The following is a 21,278-nucleotide window of genomic DNA, read 5'->3' as shown; positions in this document are numbered from 1 at the left end:
CGTATTGTATCAAGATGCTCTTTCACTTAATATATGAATAACTTATTGTTTTCAATATTTTTGGAAGGTCACATTATACTTAACATTGAGGAACCATTTCTGTGCATGAGCTGGGAACTGTGGACAATGAGCGGGATATATGAAGGACTTTGGCTAGTTTAGTTCTGCCTAGTTCTAATTGTAATGATGTGTTAGTCAAGAATCTGCTGTCAAAACGATGACCTTCAGTGTGTTTATGAGTCCAATGAGCCTGTTGTTTTTCAAAAAGAAAGTTCAAACCGAAACTCTAACTTGACTATGGTGCTTAAATATGTTATATGAATGATATTATAAGATCCTTTATTTAATTGTTGGCGTAGTATCTAAGCAGTCTGGAGCTATTTGTGGTTGGGTACAATGCTGAAAATGTCAGCTGTCTTCTATTTGACACATGCTTTATAAACCCCACTGCAATTCTCTAGTACTTAATGACCCATCAATACAAAACTTTAACTTAAACTGGCAGGGAAATATAAGTGCTTCAGCTGGCTTATTTTTCACTATTTTGTTGAACCCAAAACTTTATGGCAAAATACTATTGAAATTTTGCTCAAATGTTGATGGTTCATGTTTGGATGACTTCTATTGGCGAGTAAAATGACACTTTGAAGTATTGGCGGCAGTGCTGGCAAGGCTTTTTTATGAGAAAGCGAAACAACAGGGAATTCTGTGCCTTTCCTTTCTCCTTTCTTCCATCTCTTATGAACAGGCAGAAATTGTTGTTCTCTGATCAGCAAATTTTTTTCACTTTTATTAATAATAATAACAACACGAAATACATCTAACACCCTTGGTATTGGTGAGTGACAGCTGCGGCTGGTCCACCACTCCCCTGAGCCAAGCCCTGTCTCATACACGAATGCCCAGCATGTCAGCGTCCATCTGGGATCCTACCCTTCAAACTTCTGTCACCCAGCTCCCTTCCGGCAGAAAGACCCAGGGACGAGAGTGTGAAGTCAGGCCTCACAGGGGCAAGAAGAAAGCCGTCCAAAGCCAGCTGGTCTGGCTTTGAGGAAAACAAAGGAGTCAGAAAGCAAGAGAGAGAGAGAACGTGAGAGAGGAAGGCAGACAAAAAGAGAGACCGAGAACAAGGGAAAAAATTAGGGTAATACAAGGGAAATTAAGAAACTAAGAGAGGCACATCTGAGAAAAATACCTGAGGAAGGCCTTAGCAGCAGGTTCGGTGAAAGTAATCGATCATCACAAGAAACAGGTGAGATACACAGCCATTCACATATAGGGAGGGGCAATGGGGTAGATGCGTTGTATACAGTATACAATATTAACACATGACCTGACTGCTTGTTATTGGTAAGTATGGAAAAATGCAAGCAGATTATAATTATATATATATATATATATAATATATATATATATATATATATATATATACACACACACACACACACACACACATTTTCTGTTTTCTTCATAATAATTATGCTTTTTGCAGGATTGCACCACTTTCATTTTACTTGAATAAAACAGAAACTGTAAATATAGGAAACTGATTTTCAAGGAAGATCTTTCAAAAGTCGTCAGCTTATTTTCATTCAGTAATGAATTATATGAAATATATAGTAACATTTCAGTGTTAGTTTGCTCCCTATACCTGCACCACATTTTATTATATTAAGTAAATCTGATCAAGACCTCAGGGTTTTTTTTTTAATTATTATTATTATTGCTATACACATAACTTTTGTATTTTGTAATCTTTTTCTTTTTAGCTGATCTCTAGACCACAGGTGGCTGGGTGTTCAGTATGGTTTGTTTGGACTCTGGTGCCAATGGGTGTTTGCACAGGGGATCCAGAGTCTGTGCCTAGCCCTGATGGAACTATTTTTATGTACAGCTCCAGCTTACAAGGCTTCAAATAGAATGTGAAAAAATGTGAAATCACAGAATGCACATAATCAGGGATTTCATCAATATCCATAGCCTTTTTCCAGGGATTACTTAATGCAGTATGAGTTTGCTGTGGATTCTACGGCTATATTTCTTGTTGTAGTATTTCTATCATTCTGTTGTATTTTTAATTGATGTGGCACATGTCCTTGTTTTAAGAAACCGATATCTTATTGTGGCGGGGGAGGCGTGGTTTAGGGAAGTCTGCAACGGGAGAGCGAGTGAAGAGACAAGCGGTGGTAAGTGGTTCAGGTGAGAAACAAGTAACACCTGGATCTCGTTGCAGTGATTGGCGTGGGGAACCAGCATTTAAGCAGCGCGACAGCCGGCGAAGGACGAGAGAGACGGGGACTCGTGAGCTTGGGAAGCTGGTGAGCTGTGAAGGACCCAAGACTGCAGTATCGAAGTCAAGAAGTGTTTTGTGAAGTGCGCGCACCTGCCTCGTTTGTTTGTTTTATTTTGATTCAGTGTTAAATAAAGTCTCTCACGAGCCCCGTACACCGACCCTGGTCTCCTTCGTCTATATTGGTCAGAATCTTTACCACGCTGGTGCCGAAACCCGGGTGGAAGGAGAGCGCTCCACCATGCAGACTCCGTTAGGACCATCATCGTCGCCGTTTGCGGACATCATCACATCGCTCACGGGAAGGGCTACATCAAGAACACCACCAGGCCCTGCATGCCGACCATGAACACCAGTTCCAGGCTATGATGCAGGTCCAGCAGGAGGACCGTGAGCTGTTCCGGAGCTTGATGGACCGGGAGGGTCGGATGGGGACGGCCTCCCCCAGTGCCCAGTCCCCCCGATGGACAGCTGGCCCGTCCGGGTGATCCCTCTGCTGTCAGGGGAGGCCCAGAAGGCGGCTCAACAACTGCCCGTCCCGAACCTCCTGGTCTATGCCGACCTGAGAAGAGCCATCCTCCAGAGGGTCGGCCTCAACCCCGAACAACATCGCCAGTGCTTCCGGTTGCTGGAGCTGGCGAAGCGGGCCGACCCTTTGTGTTGGCACAGCAGCTCCGGGACTCGTGCCGCAAATGGCTGTTTGCCGGAGGCAGCGACGCCGAGTCCATAAACAACACGGTGGTACTGGAACAGTTTATCTCCCGCCTTCCGAAGAAGACTGCCCAGTGGGTCCAGTGCCACCCCCCCCCGCGTCGCTGGATCTGGCCATCCAACTGGCGGATGATCAGCTGGCGGCGTGCTCCGTTGCGGGAATCCGGGCCACTTTGTGGACAGGTGCCCGGTGATGGAGGTGGGGACACTGGTCCGGATCCTGGATGACCCGCAGGCCGCCCCCGATCAAGCCGGGCTGTACCAAATACCCGTGAGTATTAAGGGGGGAACCTATCAGGCTCTGGTGGATTCAGGTTGTAACCAGACCTCCATCCATCAAAGTCTGATACAATCCGGGGCATTGGATATGGGCCGCATGGTTAAGGTGAGGTGCGTGCACGGTGATATAAGGGAATACCCCATAAAAGCCATAGGCATTAAATTTAGGGGCCAAAAGCATAATGTGGAGGTGGCCGTTAGTCCCCGCCTCCGGGATCCGCTAATCTTGGGAACGAATTTGCCAGCGTTTCAGCAATTACTGGTGTGTTTGACAGCGGGTGCCGTCGGGGGAAAGAACTGGCCGGGGGGCGGGGCGAGCGCTCAGGTGGGAGAATCTGTCCCAGGACCTAGCGGGGCGGTCTCAAGGGATCCGAGCGGCGTGGCAAGGCTGAACCTTTCCAGTTGCGATTACTTTCCCCTGGAACAATCCCAGGACGAGACACTTAAGCATGCCTTCGAGCAGGTCCGCTCTATCGATGGGCAGGTTCTCCACCCTGAGCGTCCGCTATCCCACCCGTATTTTGCCATTATCAAAGACAGGTTGTATCGAGTGACCCACGACGCTCAGACAAAGGAAGATACAACCCAACTGTTAGTACTACGGAGCCGTCGGGAAATGCTTTTCCAGACGGCACATTGTAATCCTATGGCAGGGCACTTAGGAGTAACGGCAACACTAAATCGTCTAACGACCCGATTCTTTTGGCCGGGCATTCACGAGAACGTGCGCAGGTGGTGTGCGTCTTGTCGGGAATGTCAGTTGGTAAACCCACCGGCCACCCCAAAAGCGCCTTTGTGCCCTATTCCTCTAGTGCAGGTCCCCTTCGAGCGAATTGGTATGGACCTCATCGGGCCGTTAGAACGATCGGCACGGGGACACCTGAATATACTGAAGCAGTGGCGCTCCGCAACATCTCGGCAAAGAGTGTGGTGGACGCCTTGTTTCGTTTAATCTCCCGCGTGGGAATCCCAAAGGAGATTCTCACGGACCAGGGCACCGCATTTATGTTACGCACGTTAAACGAATTGTACGGATTGTTGGGCATTAAAGCGGTGCGTCCAGCGTCTATCACCCACAAACGGACGGACTGGTCGAACGGTTTAATCGCACATTAAAAACCATGATCCGGAAGTTCGTACAGGAAGACACGAAAAATTGGGACCATTGACTAGAACCCCTCTTATTTGCTGTGCGCCAGGTCCCCCAAGCCTCCACGGGGTTTTCCTCCTTCGAGCTTCTTTATGGACGTCAGCCCCGGGGGGTGCTAGACGTCCTGAAAGAAACTTGGGAGGACGGACGCTCGGATAGCAAGAGTGAAATTCAATATGTCCTGGACCTGTGCGCAAAACTCCATACACTGGGGCGGCTCTCTATGGAGAATTTGCTTCAGGCCCAGGGCAGACAAAGCCAGCTATATAACCGGGGAACAAAGCTTCGAGAATTTGCACCGGGAGATAAAGTGGTCATGTTACTGCCAACCTCTAGCTCCAAATTATTAGCCAAGTGGCAAGGACCCTTTGAGGTCACACGGCGGATAGGAGATCTCAATTATGAGGTAGTACGAACGGATAGAGGCGACTCACAGCAATGGGTGATACCAATGGGTGATTTGACCTCTTTATTGGTCAGAACCTTTACCACACTTATATAACCGATATTATATAACCGATATGGAGCAGTCATGAATAGAGAGTCTGACTTGTAACCTGAAGGTTGTGGGTTCGAGTCTCAAGTCTGGCAAGACTTGTCGGGGGTGGGTGAATATCCAGCACTCTCTTCCACCTTCAATACAACGACTGAGGTGAGACCCTTGAGCAAGGCACCGAAACGCCAACTGCCCCGTGGGCGCTGCACCATTGGCTGCTAACTGCTCCAGGTGTGTGTTCGTTCTTGTTCATTACTGTGTGTGTGTGTGCACTTGGATGGGTTAAATGCAGAGCACACATTATGAGTATGGGTCTCCATACTTGGCCCCACATCACAAAAAAAGTAAAAGCAATTAGCATATAATGAAGTACTTTTACATTTCAGGCGTTGTTTGGAAGGATCAGCAAGGAAAATATGTTATTTTATCTTAACATTCTAAAATTCTGCTAAAATGACAATAAATTACATTCATGCTGCCAACTGTTTACCCAAAGTGCAAGAATGTTCTTAAGATGTTCTTAAAGTGGCTAAGTTGCCAGTTTTGATTGTTGTGTGAATCCATGATGATTGCTTATATTTATGTCTTACTGTACATATTTTGAATACAAAATATTAAGAAGAAAGTTTTGAAGAAGACAATTTGAAGCTAAAAGTGCTTAAAACACTGGATAATGAGGTCAGTGTGTATTAGTAATCACCTGAATTTCTCTGCATTGTTACACAAGTTAATACTGCGTATTAGAAAGTTATGAAAGCGATGACACGCTTGCTGTATTTTAGTAATAAGATATGGCTTATGTAGTGTTTCAAATGAAAAAAAAAACTGAATTTTGAAAAATTTTAATAATTTATGAAGGCCTCTGAAAACAGATTCTGGTTTGTTTTATTTATTGGTCATTGTATAACTGTTTTGCATTGTTTTAACATGATAATTCATTTGATGTCCTGTATGTCCAATTGCACGTGGTAAAACGGTGGTAGCACAAATTCCCTTTAGGTCCCAGCAAAAACAGCTCGTTCAGTACCACACCTCTTACACAGATCCTACAACTACACGTGACACTGCCACATGCAACGTAAAACGCAGCCAACCTCCTTTCTCTGATTCGTCACTGACAAGCCGCTGAGGGATTCGATTGGATGAGAAATGTCACTTCAAAAGCACTGACCCTATTGTTACTGTTGTCTTATAGAACTTACGTCAATCGTATCTAAGGTAGTGCCAGTCTAACGACCATAATAAATATTAAAATTGCTCTGGATGTAACGGGCTTTTAGCAAGCAGCCACTAATCGTTGCTGTGGAGGATTTTACTCAACAGTGCCGTCCTTGTTAACTTTTTGCGGAACGGTACTTTAACTGTCACTTCCTTGATTCGATGACATGCACATAGCCTATACTTGGCTATTCTGGTTGTTTCCTCGCTTTCTAAAACTGTTAAACAGTGATGTCATGGTGTGGCGGTTAGGGAGCCGTTTCCTCTCTTTCTCGCCTCATGTCGCACGCTCACTTGCTTTGCCGCCTTTTAACATTGACCAAACACAGTGTCGGACTTCGTGTTGTTTTCATCATGTTTAACTCTATTCTTGAGTTTTTCATATTTGTTTTTAAACTTTAGATGAGACACGAGTAGAGTAGAAGGTGGAGGACGAGCAGGCGGCATTTTTTTTATGGCAAGCCAAAGTAACAATTGTTCCTCATAAAACAATATAGTATTAGAAAAAGCTTTCAGACAAAGCTTTATTGCCAAGTGTGCTTTCACACACTAGGAAAATATCTTGGTGACAGAAGCTTCCAGTGCACAGACAGGTTGACAAGTGACAAGAAACAGATAACAAGATAAAAATAAGTGAGTAAAAATAAATAGGCAAAAACAATACACAATATAAAGATAGTAAACAGTGTATAGGATATTGTTACAATCTGTTTTAATTGTATTTGGCGAATTACTACAAAGTAATCCAGTAGTGACAAGTTTATTCCCCCCACTATCCTGAACTGATTAGCTTTTCCATTTAACTATATAGAGATCTGTGGTTTAGAAAATGACTGACTAGTAGCATCTGTTTTTAAGTTCTTGGTGTTTAACTTTTCCAGTTTTATTTGTAACTAAATTCTTTACAGATTAGTTCTTCTTAGTTACTCCAGCCTACTAGTTTTTCAGTTTTACTGTAAAAATTAAGACATTAGTACCTACTTATTAGACATTAATTCTGATCATTATAAAATTTCCAACTTGCAAGATTCTATTTAGTATAAGATATAATCTGTTTGACTAAAATTACATTTTTAGGAACAAGTAGCCTACTTGTAGCTTAGTTATTCTGATATTTTGACCTACTAGTATTCCAGTTTTACAGTTGCCTTCTTACTATTAGTAACAAGTAAATACATTAGTACCTATATATTAGACACTAATATGCATTGTGATTATTCTGATTTCTGACTTTGCTAATAAGATTTTTAATCTATAAAGTAGTCTTTTTACTGGTCATTACATATAAAAAAAATGCAGTTGAGATAGTAGTGAGTAGTTATATCTTAAAAATAGGTACCGAAAGCCTACTATCAAATAAATAAGTAGGCTACTATAGATTCTAGTAACCTGATAGGCCTAAAGTTATTAATTAGGCATTATTAGACCTATCTGTGACAAAAGGATAGTTACTTGTAAAATTGAAAAAGAACATAGTCCCTATTTCAAATCTTAAAAAAAGAAAGAAAGATTAAAGTAATGAGACTTTAGACACTATTCGGTTTTAAAGAATATAATGTGAAAGGGGCTTGCCATAGGAGGTTGACTCCGTCCAGTATTCGTCATATTGGGGGAGGAGCTTATGTTGTGTCAAGAGCGACTGCTGCCTCTTCTGAGTTTGTCAGCTCAGCTCCCGAAAATAGAAGCCGTGTGTAAGTGTGACTGAAAATACATTTATGTCACAGTGTATCCACGGGAGTCACTGATACACAGTATCTATATACAGCGAGGGGGACCGCTAAGAAAAAAAGGTAAGTCGCAAAAATAGCAACAATGTTACCCAGCAGCGGAGTCAAGAAAGAGAGGAGGGAGTCGTGGAGTGAGACTGGATGAGCGCAAATTAAACGCGTTCCAGTTCGTTTGGGGAGCTAAACATGTGTGTAATATGTGTGCCTCAGTGGTCGGCAGTACGTCTGGATGTGTTTGGTACTAGTCGCGAGCTCCAGACTGAAGGACAGCAATGTTTTGTGCTCGTAATTCTCTGTGAAGAAGAGCCTGTTTTTTGGGTTCAGTCCACTTTGACACTTGGCAAATGTTGAGCTCTAGTCTCGCATCATTTTCCGGGCGGCGTTAAAATTTTTTGGAGGGGCGATTAAATACGACAGATGTTAGTCAAGAAAGCCAGGGGGTAGTGAGATATTTACTCTAAAGTTCGAATTTGTGTCTATATACTTTGCAAACCGTTAAGCCTTCGCTTCTGAATATTCAGGTAGTGTCAAACTGCTGAGGTTCAGAACTTTAGTACAGAGCAAGATCAACTTCAGGACCCCTGTGACAATGTTTTCTTACTTTCTTTTGTCTCTGAATGTGTGGACTGGTTGGTTGAAGTTGCAAGGCAGATATTTAATGCATTTTGATATTGCTTTTTGGAAGAAACATTTGTTTAAAACACCCAAACTAGCAGAGACAGCTGGTTATATTAATGTATTGTACTTTAGACACTGTAATTTGGGATTAGTAAATATTTTACATTCTAAGACACATTAAAACAAGCACAGTCAACAGGGTTAAAATGTACTGTAGGATATTACTTCCGAAGCCATGTAAAGCATGTCCGACCACTTTATGAATATTAGGGAAAGTTATTGCTTTTCTATAATGCCTAACTTTAAGAATGATTTTGAAATTTGGAAGTGATTGCAGATAGTTTTCTCTCTGAAATCTAGATGGTGCTGGTCTCTTGCAGAGCTTTGGATAGTTGACACCAGTTTACAGCACGAAGTGTTACATTGATGAAGCATCGCAGGTTTATTGGAGTCTCTAATACTTTATGTTAGTGAGTAAACTGATGCCATCAATTATCTTCTAATAGGATATTAATTTCACTTGTGATTAAATGTTATTCTTGAGGTCACATGGTCTTGTTACAAACTAGTAAGAGGTCTAACTATTGTGTGGTACATGATTGTGAGTCATCTGCAAGGTCATTACTGGAATAAAGTTATTAAATTAAATATAATTTAAATTTCATTCATGTTTAGTTTTGCCGTTAACCAACGATAGGTTAATTTCCAGTTATTAGTTAAAAAAAAACAACAATCTAGACTAATACTGTTTCACATTATGTAATTTGAAATAGATTATACTGCAAAAAGAATTTGGTATCAATGCTTGTTTTAAATATTAGCTTCATTGTTTACTTGATTTACTTACAGCCTAATCATCCACAGGCAGAAAGTGTAGTACTTGTGCTTCTAAGATTACACATGCCTCTGTTAATGGCCTGCAGGCCGCAATTTAGATATCGGTAAAATGCCTTAGACTCACCTTAAATGCAACATTACAAGATGATATGTCATTTTGACTTTCACAGAATGTTTTAGGCATGACAGTTATAAATATTTAACAATTCAAATATTTATCAATATTTTATATTGATAAAGATATTCAATTGATAAAACCAATACTAAAGTAAGCCACAATGTTTCGACCTGTTGTCCGAATGTCAAAGGCTAAATGGGGCTGTTTTCATAGGGTTGCTCATTGCTTGTGCCTGGCAAGCATTGTATTTACAAGCCACACGAGGCAGGCAATCAGGTCACGGTACATCATCATGAAAATGACCTCAGGAAGAATGTTTGTCTGTCACACTGATTGTTCTGATTTTAAGAGGCTTACAACCTGTAGTCAGGGCCCAGCACACCATAGATTCATTGATTAGTTCAATATTTCAAGCTGCACAGAGAAATGGTGTAACAGAATATGAAGTGCAAAAGAAAAAATAAAGTGGGCCTAGTGCATGAGTGTTCATTTTGTTCTTGCTCATTTTCTATTAACCACTTTAGCTGTTATTTAGATTTTTTGAGAATTAGACACATGCAATATTGGACCCACCGGTGGGTCCCCAGAGTTGATGTGGTTAAGTAAATAAGAATTAAGGTTAAATAATCAAAATCAAGCTTTACTGTAAATCCATTTTAACTTCTTTGTACTAATTTAGAAATTAAGCACATGATACATTTGTAAAAAACATTTTGTACATTAATTGTATGCTACCTAAATTATGTACTTTTATATACCTGCATGTAATTACATTTGTAATTATTTCTGCAATTTATTCTATAATTATAAAATCTATAATTACACTGTTGATTCTACCCCTGCTCCTTAACTCATTCTTAAACCTAACCATACCGTGAATCCTGTCCCTATCATTACACATATTGCACATGTTGCACTTCAGTAGCAGCACAAACATTTCAAGTTGAACCCAAGCTTTATATAATACCGTATAATACCGTAAGAAAATATAGGCAGAAGTAGGGCTGGATGATTATGGCCTAAAATCAAAACCCCGATTAATTGAACATTTTCCCTCGATTACGATTAATGAACGATTATTTTGTTTCTGTTTTTTTTGCCCTCATAGTTCACTGACAAGGTTTGTACTGTAAGCAGGGCCGTAGCTGGGGTCAGTGGGGCCCCGGTACAGGTTGTACCAGTGGGCCCTGTTTGAAAGTGTTTAATTTGTATGTTCGTTCTGTTTATTTGTTTGTGCTATTTTTGCAGTGTTTAAGTTTTTTCAAGTTTGTAAGTGTCCAGTTACAGAAACCGAATAATTAAATGTAAAATAGCACTGTAAAAATTAAACATACAGTCAAACCAAAATGAATTCAGACACCTTCAACATTTCTCACACTATCAGTTTATTTGCTATAGTTTAGAAAATGGTAATAAGATATGACAAGAACTCAAGAGTTAAACTGTCAGAACGAATTCATCTTGATAATATCAGATAACTTTGATAGAAAGATGTGTAATGGATTACAAACAAACAAAACTTCAGACAACAGTCAATACTTTGTTGGCCAATTACAAATCAATGATTAATTGTGTTTAGTCTGTGGTGTGAAAAGGTTGAATTAGCAATTCCGCAAAGGAGAGCTCAGTTCAGTGTTACTGTCCGTGAGACACGGCTCTCTCTCTGCGTGCGCACCGAGCATAGTGCGAGTAACCAGCTGCTCAGTTCAGCTTTTCCGCGTCTTGTGTTTGAATGCTTTAAAGTTTTTTGAAGTTAAATTGGCAAGTGGCAAAGCTTAATAACACGTGAAAATGATACGCTTTCATGACGACACGCAGCAGCTTTCTGTCAATTGTCTTGAACGTCTTTTTAGACTGACCTCAGCCAGACAATTTAGATTGACTATTAAAGGTGGGATATTTTTTTCCTATTGAAAGTGCTATCTGACATCATAGCTCACTATCAGCAGTTATTTTATCTATGTTCATAACATTTCTTATAGATTATTGCTCGGTGTAAGAGATAAATAAAGATCAAATAAAGATAAATTAGCACAGTACCAGTACGAGTGATTGCGTGTGTGAATTAGTCATACTGTCTCTATATTATTGTGAAGCTGTGGGTTGTAAATAGCATAGTTCCTTCAAAAGTAGAAAAATATGCTATAATAAGTTTTGAGATTCTAAGCTACTTTAATAATAAATCTCAGGACAGTGCTGACAACTAGTTTTTGCGTTCCTCTGTGTGCGCGTTCTTCACAGCTACTGTTTATATGAGTGTTCATGCCACAATGCAGCTGCGCGAACATGGTAGCTCGATATAAGAATAGGCTACACATCCGACCGTCTAATCGCTTGAATGTCCAAACCATAAACAAATACAACTGACGAAGTTTAGTGAAGACTCAAGGCTCACCGCTCGCGCGCCATCACTATGTGTTGAACCGGCGTTCACGTCCTTGTTTTGCTTTTATGCCACTGACTGGAGAGCAGAGTCATGTGGCTACACACGCGCTAGTATGCTTTTAAGGTGGAAGTATTAGGATTAAAAAAACGAAATAACCGACATGGGAAAATTAAGTCGGTTAGAGGTTCTGAATTTCGGTTTCGATTACTTTTCGATTAATCATCCAGCCCTAATATGAAGTATGTATTTGAGAAGTACAGGGATTTAATCAGCCTTGGTGTCAGAATTGGCACTTTTTGATTATTTGATCTCTGTGCACTCTGACTGAAATATTACTTTATGAATCGTGCTTACAGCACACACTGAAGTTGTTTTGTTGCAAACCACATTAAAATATGTTTCAATTAAATTTGTTTTGCTGCCCTCGTTTTCATCTGAAGTTCATTGTAAAGAATTATTATCCCAGTCAAGTGTATAATGCCATCACACTTTTTTCCATCTGGCTTTCTGTGCGACTTCATTATAGTTTAATAAGCCCAAACTAAACATGGGTGCAAAGTCAGCACTGAAAACATCACACTGAAACTCAATAGCTTTCTGTTTACACAATGAATTAGTCAGCGAAGGAATTCTTTTAATATTCTGAATGCTGTTCACCCAACATGGCCCTCTTCAAATCTGCTAAAGCGCAATATACATCACTCTTGAAATTGGTGTTCTGCTGTGCCCAGTTAATAAAGCATCTTTTGTTTATCATGTATTGTTTCTTTATCACTAGTAGGGCTGTACAATTAAATGAAATTTCTAATCGGAATTACAATTATGGATGCCACAATTACGTAATTGTTCAAAGCGGCAATTAATCGTTCGAAGTCCACTTATTTTATTTTGCATGATTAGGATGGGTTTTTTTCTTTCTACATGTTATCTTACAGGTTTTTCCATTGATTTAATTTTAGTTTCAGTATAACTTTATAATACTATATTAATACTATATTAATAATTTAAAGAAGAAACCAATCCGATGTATAGTTGACATTTGAGGCTTAAAACTATGGAAAAGCACTAAAAGGTTTTCAGTTAAAGTGTTTTCAGCGTTCATATAAAAATACGGCATGCAGTTGGACCAATGTTAAAATTGTGATAATCAACATTAACAATCACAATTACAATTTCAAGGGAATAATTGACAATTATGATTTTTGTCTTAATCGTGCAGCCCTAATCACAAGATACTGACAACATAAGTGGTATATTCTTCATCTTCAGATGATGCTGCAATTAATATGTTGTTGTTTCTTTTTTTCAACGTTAATTTAATTAAAATCACTCCTCTTTTTGACCTCAGTCACTGCTGATGCAGGTGAATAAAGTTAATGCAGTCAGTATCTATTAAGTTTTCCAGGTTAGACTCAACAGCCTTAATCGTCATTCTAACTGACATGTGACTTCTTGCATCTTCCAGCTTGAGATCTGAGTGCACTTTGGCTATAGAATTTTTCTCAGGCCTGCTTCTTAATATTTCTCCTGTAGGCTTGAAATAGACTGTAGTTAACGCAACAGATTTATAGCATATGCTATATGATGCACTTGTACCGCCCTGTCAGATTGCATAGTCTCATGGGCATCTGTCCATGCCTGTGCCATTCTTGTGAAATAAAGTCAGCTGTGGTGAAGTCGAGCTCCAGAGGTGGTGATTGGTGTTGCTCAGGTTGGGGGTTAGAGCATCTCCCACTGTGCTGTTCATAGCACTCCAATCTCACAGCCTGCTCTCAGCTCCTTCCAGGAGAGAGTGAATAGAGAGAGTCTGGAGTGTGTGGGCGAGTCTGATCTGCAATTAACGCTGGTTGTCAGAAAGAGAAGGCTGGCGTTTACACCATGCTTCTGAATCACTGAGCGAAACACTTTTCCTCTCTACCCTTCCCCCTCAAACAGGGCATTTTACCCGAGGAAGAGAAAGCACCAAGAAGCTCCAAGTAGAGAGAAGCACTGAAAGCAAAAGAAGAAAGAACGTAAATAAGACTTGAGCTGGACATTTGGGTCCAGGACTGAGAATTGTGCTGCTTCATTTGTTAGGGTAAGCCCAACTCTTATTTTCTTCCTGTCAAACAATGCAGCATCTGTTTTAATTATACACTGGCTCACTTTTTTGTATCAAATTTAATGAAGTAAACATGATACAGTGCCATATGGTCAGTTGACGTCTAATGTTGAGTGCCTGCCGTACTCTACATGCACATTGTGATTTATATGGTGAAACTCTGTTGAAAACAAGTTGTTTGGCTTGTTCCAAATAGGAGTTACACTGTCTATGCTGAAGCTGTAGTGTTTAATTTGACATTTAATTTCATGTTAGCTGAATTTAAAGTGAAACACCCTGTTCTTAAGTGTTTTATTTGAGTCAGCTGCAGCTGGCAAAGCATGCATTGTTCAGTCTCAAAGTTGGCCACAAATGTTAGCTAACAATTGGAGGCAGGACCTTTTCAAAACAAGGGTACTGGTATGTAATTTTGTTAGTCTGTACGATTTCTTTAAATTATATTTATTTATTCTTCAATCTCTCTGGTGATGATGTGAAGCAATCTATTATTTAGAGACCCAGATTCTGATCCAAAATCTGTATGTTTCATCTGCATCAGTTATCCGTAAATTAAATGGGCTTAAGGATCTTAAGTGAAATGTTTGACGTTAGTTTGCTGTCATCAATTTGCAATATAAACCAAAACAAGTAACAACCAAACCACTCAATGATACATTTAATGACGCATTTGTGCAATCTTTACTGGAAACAGGCCGTTTTCAGGGGACGTCATTGACTCTGCATTTGACGTGTCATGCTCATTACTTGTTTGAATGCTCTTGTTGCATGCCTATTCTTTTTCCCTGTGTGTGAAGACACTTTAGCAGTTCTGTTCTAAATATTTTTCAGATCAGCCCAATGGAATGTGCCATACTTTTGCACAATGTCCATTAAGTCACGCTTGGTTTTCTTTTTGTGCAACGGCTCTCTTTCACACTTGCTCAGAGCAGTGTGATTCATTGTTTATTGGAACTCTATCATTGAGCTGGAGATTCCAGCATTCTCCCGTGAGACCTGGAGGCAGGATGCAGAATCTTGAGCCCAGCAGATAATGTTTGTACCATAGTTTGCTTGTGTGGGCAATGCAGACCTTTTTCCCTCCTCTGGGAACATCTCAAAGGATTTTTTTATGTACCATAAAAGGCATATAAATGAGCTGCTTTTATCACCATAAAGGGCAGAGTTATGAATATGCATCCACATGCATATATTCAGTTGAATTTAGTCTGCGCAGACTTCCCTCTCTATTATCTGTGGTTTTTGGATCGACTCTCTAACCCAACGGAATGTACGATGTCCCAGCGGGGTCACCCCATAAGTAGCAGCTCCAAAACCAGAAACCTCTGGCTGCCTCCTGTCCCACCACCACGCCACATTGCCGCACTTTTGATTCTAAATAATTTACCAAAGGATATGAGGAACATGTTACTTAGGCAAACAAAAAACAAACACAAAACACAATTTAAGATGTGTATCAAAATATTAGCTCCTCATTTACTTAGCATGCACACACAACTGCGTCTGTTACAAGTCATAAATAGGTTTCAACTGCTCTTGCCAAATAAAACCATCTATCAGGTTTTTAGGCTCCTCAGTTTTTAGCTTTATTAGGCAGCTTCTTAATATATAGTGATGATGACTTCCAAACCAGTGACCTGGGGGTTAGCATCCAAGTTGGCATAGGCCTCCTCACCTAATGAAAATACAGCTCACTTTTTGACATGTGGATAAGATTTCAGAGTTAATATTGGTTAAATTATATTTAAAGTGCATAGCCAGTGTTGCTTAATGACTGGGGTAAAAAAGCATGCACACAATTATAATTAAATAAGAGCATGTGAGAGGGACTTACAACTGAGAATTATCTGGCTAGACACATGTCAGCTGAATGAATTCATGTTTCTCTATTTGTCACTACCTAGAAAAGCCGCTGGGTCTGTCTGGGTCATCAAAAACCAAATTTAGTCAAGAATGCTGGGATAAGTTGTCAGTGTTACCCAACAAAAACGTTTATGAACACAAACTTTCTACCATCTTTGTAGATTCAAATATGTGGTGAATGTGTAAGAACTTTATTCAGTTTATCAATAATCTCCATTTAACTTCTGACATTCATTAAAGGCTATTAAACATTAATGATCCTCAGAAGTTTAATTGAGACTGTAGTCTCCGAGTACTGTAGACACACTGTATCAAATTTCTATTTAAACAATATCAAGATCATTTTTAATATTGTGAGCATTTGAAAGTTTCTAGGGGACATTGTATTGTTAGGTTCAGTTTGTCATTTTGCACTGGCATTGGCCAAGCATTTGACCAGTTTGATTTTTCCATGCATAAAGACGCAACTTTGGTTTCTGACCATACATGTTTGATGTAACAGCATGTTTAAAACCAAATGTGATCTGCTGTGAATGATCTACCTCTTTAGCACAGCACGATTGGAAAGCCACACCTGCATTGTCTAAAGAAACAGCTAGTGTTGACCTTTCGACTGCTCTGCCCTTGGCTGTGACCTCTGGTGGTAAGCCACCTATACGGTCCACTCAGCACATGTGCTGCTGAGCAGTGCAGAGCGGCTTAAGGATTGACAGCCTCTTTCCTGTCTCCTTTGCCCTTCCCAAAGATGCGGTCATGCTTGACGACCTGGCTTCAGGTGTCTCTTTCGCTCTAGGCCATGCCTGGGTCCTCGGCATCACGGGTGTGAGGCTGGAGCCAGAGCAGCAGCCCAAATCTGCTAATCCCCTTTCCCTACTGATCCTCTTCCTCTCTGCCTCCTCACCCTGCCACCACGCTGCCCTCTCAGGGTTAAGAGGGCAGCTTAGGGAGGAGTCTCGTGTTACTCAACACCAGGCCAAAACAAAACAAAACCTTCAAGTGCTGAACATTAATCCGGGTAGTCCATGGAGGGTAATTTGCCATAGATTATCTCATTTTGCGGGTCAGCGATTAGCCTTGAACACAAGCTTCATTATGAACTCATATGAGTGCCAGTTTATCTTGAAGTGCCACTGTGATAAGGATTATGTCTTTTATCTGTTGTTGTACTTGTCATCAGAGTGCCTCTTTATCCTTCTGGGATCCAGCAAAACATTTTGTCCTCTGTTGGGGACATTGTTTTTAAAATTTTATTTTTATTTATGTATTTATTTTAGTGTTGTGTTGTAGTAGTAAAGACATGGATCATTTTACAAAATATTTATCTTTCAATAAATGCCGTTCTTTTGAACTTTCAAGAATAAACATAAATATATTCTTTAAAAAATATTGAAGAATGCTGTAAAAAAGATTCATAGTATTCACAAAAATATAGAAATGTTTGAGCACCAAATCAGCATATTAGAATGATTTCTGAAGGAACATGTGACACTGAATAATGGAGTAATGGCTGCTAAAAATTATTCAAAATATAACATATTATTTTAAATTGCAGTAATATTTCACAATACTGTATTCATGATTAAATAATTGCAGCCTTGAGCATAAGAGACTTTCTTCATATATATAATATGTATGTATACACACACACAAATTTTTCAATTTCACAATTATTGGAAATACTGTACATTTTTCACGATTAATGGTAAAAATCTTTTTCAATATGTTAAACTCTATGAATGTTTCCTCTAACAACTCTAACAATTACTTTCTGAGTGTGAGACAAAGCACATGCGAAATAATAACTTTAAAAGCTTGTGAAAGTCCTCTCTCTCATCCCTCCATTTGTCACGTGATGTCACTGAGGGTACACGTAAACAAGTGTGGCTTTGAGGTGGGCTTCTGTGAATGTGTGGTATGATGGCTCGGAGGAGTGACGCAGACTGCACCTGTGTTCCGCCGACCCCCCCACTGTCTCTCATTACCTCTGCTCTGTGGGCACTGATATGTGCTTCAAACTGCAGCCGTGCACTGCTCCGTGTGCTCAGGATATCAGCATTGAATCCTGTCGTGGATGCACCTTAAGAGAGAAGCATGTCTCAATAGAACCATACAGTAATATTGTGCTTATATTGTTTTGAGCCGACATCCCTTCTGGCTTGTTGTTTTTCTCTTAGATCATAATGGGTGAGTTTTGAATGTGATGTTGTTTTCATGTCACATTATTGTTTTCTATCATCACTTTGTTTGTAGTTTTAAAGAATTGTTATTGCATAATGGCACATCGTCTGTCATTCATAACAGAGTTGTAATGCCAGAGTGTCTTTAATGCTTTCAGTTCAAATAAAATTTTTATTCCAACTAGTTATAATTCCTTCACAATTAGTGTTGGCAAAACACAAAAATCACTGTATAGTATAGTATATTATACTGTATCATTTTTGTTTTGCAGTCTCACATTTGATCAAAGGGAGATTCATTATTCTCAGATATTCTCAAATGGCAGTTTATTTTAGACACTAGTGCTGGGTGAAATAGCTAGAAGAAACAATTTATGATGTTCAGTAAATCTCTTACTATATTTTTTATATTTATATTAATATTAAGAATAATTATCTTCATATTTATTGATTGAGGAACTGTCAATAAAAACAACTGAGTAACCATTGTAGCAAATTAGATTTGGAATGTTTAATGAAAAAAGTCTAGATAAAAATATTTTTCAATTTTCAAAGTTTTAACTAAGTATAAAAAATGTAAAAGAAGAATAGGCAAATAATTTGTGTTAATATGCAATAATATAACAATACAGTACATAATAATAAACAACATTAAATATCTGCATATTTTTAATAAAACTTTTTAAAATGTCACAGAGACTTTCTTTGGCAGATGAATCATTTGATTGACAAGAAATACATATATTGAATTAGCTAATTGAAATGGCCATTCACAGATATTAATTAAATTATCAACTCAAATGCGAGTTTGTCTCATTAGAGACTAAATAAAAAGTGCAGTAAAATCATTACAATGTTCAAAATGTTGTTTTGTTTTGTAGTGGCAGCAGAAGCCTTGAATATAAATTGTGAAAAGTCAATAAATTGCCCAGCCCTGTCACAGTGAGCTGAAAGCATGTTTGGCTTGTAAATCATAATAGCAAAACCATCTACTTGTCCTGGGTGTGTTTTTATTTTCAAGACTTTCCCTTTTTGCCTGAAGCACAGTTCTCTCTTTAAACTCACTTGAACCTGACGGAATGCTGAAATGATAATGCTAGGTAGAGTTATGCATTCAGTCACGAAAGAAATTAAACTATGATTAATTACTGATAAAAAAGGTCATTCCAAAAATGTTGTTTGTTTTGTCACAACTGTATCAGTTAATCATAAATGAGCATTGTTGCGTTTCAAGTCATGTCAGAACCTGTAGCATAGTAGGACATAATGCAGGAGAAAAAGAAGAAAAAGGGATCTCATCTGTGTTTATCCAGTTGTTGGAGAGGTTTGGTGAGTTTGTGATTGCAAAAGGATATAAAAGATGTGATACATGACAGTCAGGGAGCCATAGTGTACATTTTTATTTGTGGGCATTTAATTATTGACATTCATTCTTTGGTTTTCTACTTTGGATTTAAGTTTTTGTCTGATCACGAGCCACTGCGAGAAGAAAGAGAAACTCATGCTGGTGATGAGGCCATTATATCATTGTAATGACAGCCAGATATGTTCAGAATATAAAATGCTAAATTACTGTCTTTTGTACATCGCAATTCTTCTCTAACCCTAAACACATGTCCGATCTGGCTGTGAACCATGCCGATATACTTTTGGCACACGGTCACATCTAACTGTGAAGGAGTTTTAAATTACCCTAATCCCCATGAATTTGCGAAGACGTAATTCCAGTAATATATGACTTCAGTGATTTAAGGAGGCCACCTGGAATATTTTCCATCTTTCCACTGTCTGCAGCACACTGATAGCAGGATGTCCATGTAAAAAGCTCCATCCTGGTTGTAAATGGAGATCTTTGTCTTAACTGCGCTGAGAGGCAAATTGCCCATGCCTTTAGATCCATATTCAGCACAATGCTATTTCAATGAGGTCTTTTATTTTACTGGTGTTCAGCTGAAAAAATTTGACTATAGCCGGGCCCTCTTTCATCTTGATTTTTATTCTGTTGCCGGATGGAAACAATCTCAAGCTGCAGAGAAACATCAACCTGTTTTCTCTCCATAAGGTCCGTTCAGCTAGGTTGAATTCAACACATTTCATTGCCGAACATAATGATTTAAAACCAGTATGACATGACATGACTGAGAACAGTATCTGGTAGCTTCAGCTGCTTTGACTGTCATTGAGATTTTCTCTCCATAGTCTTGCATGCTGTTCTGAGCCGTAACGGAATATTGTGAATAGTCAATTTCTGCAGCATGTACATGTTTTATTAGGTTTCCCCTTTCATTGATTTTGCACAGTGATGAGATTAACTCTTAACAGGTCAACAGTGTGCGTCTATTTATCACTCGGCTTGCCATGCCGATTTTTTACAGATACAGTTAGGGTTGTCAAAATGACTGAAAAACTAAATTCGATAAACTGAATGTATGTATAGTTTCATACAAAGGACCAAAATCAGATACAGTGGGATGGGGAAAAACTGATGTTTTTTTTAAAAGTTGTACTTACATTAATTTTACTTGGCTTTCTAAACATGCTGATCTCTTGTGCGAGACGCGAGTGCAACACTGACCCTCTAGAAAATGTGATAAATGTGAATTCTGTGTTAATGACTTGGTTTCAGTTTTGACGTAATCAACATCTTGTCCACACTGATGCTCTCATTTTCCGTGATATATTGAATGAACACCTTAGCAGCATCACATCTAGTGGGTTCAACTGGATAGGCTAACAAAAGCATTAAAATGCAATGACAATTGCATCGTCGTTGCATTTCGTGCGCCAATGAGAAGTATGCCTGACGGCTGATGCAGAACTAAAATTCTAATTCAACGTTTTTGCATTCGTCGAATTTTTATTCAACAAATATTCAAAATTATTATTATAGATTTTTTTTTTTTGGACAGCCCAAAATACAGTAATATGGGTCAGTCTTGAAATATGGTCACTGGCAAGTGTTATTACTGGTTATAAGCAAATGTTCCTGTTTTAATGTTAATAAATTTCATTTTAGTGAAGTCAGAAAATTGAGGTCACACTACACAGTGATTGATTCCTCCAAGTGTAACATGTCATGTCACTGTGTTCTCAAACTCTTTGGTTGTACTACACCCACAAGTGTGTAAAGTTTTGCTTGTTGCCAGCTTTCTCTCTCTCTGCTGATCCAGGTGAAATAGAACTCTGGGCTTGGTATCTCAGCTGCTCTGTGGCCATACTTGGCCAGCATCTTTGACACCCGGGATCTTATCTCCCACTTGGCCGGCCCCCTCCCGCTCTTTTGCGATCGGCTGTCTGTCAGTGGCTTTGC

The 21,278-nt window shown here is 39.3% G+C and overlaps 1 protein-coding gene across 16 annotated transcripts in view; it reads left to right on the top strand.

Moving 5' to 3' along the window:
- The first annotated feature begins 974 nt into the window (after positions 1-974).
- The window catches only part of LOC132156098 (myocyte-specific enhancer factor 2A-like), a 91,628-nt gene continuing 71,324 nt past the window's right edge, over positions 975-21,278 (top strand). For 5 of the 16 annotated variants that reach the window (XM_059564944.1, XM_059564941.1, XM_059564946.1 and 2 more), the window contains exons 1-2: positions 7,760-7,934; positions 13,766-13,907. The gene's annotated coding sequence lies outside the window, so the exon portion shown is untranslated. Of the gene's footprint in view, positions 1,253-7,757; positions 7,935-13,765; positions 13,908-21,278 lie in introns of those variants that run through there. The other 11 variants (XM_059564943.1, XM_059564938.1, XM_059564937.1 and 8 more) reach the window with 6 other exon arrangements.

The sequence above is a fragment of the Carassius carassius genome, chromosome 13 (genome assembly GCF_963082965.1).
Source record: "Carassius carassius chromosome 13, fCarCar2.1, whole genome shotgun sequence".
NCBI lineage: Eukaryota > Metazoa > Chordata > Actinopteri > Cypriniformes > Cyprinidae > Carassius > Carassius carassius.
Note: the sequence above shows the minus strand (reverse complement) of the source record. Positions and strands in the feature narration are given on the sequence as shown.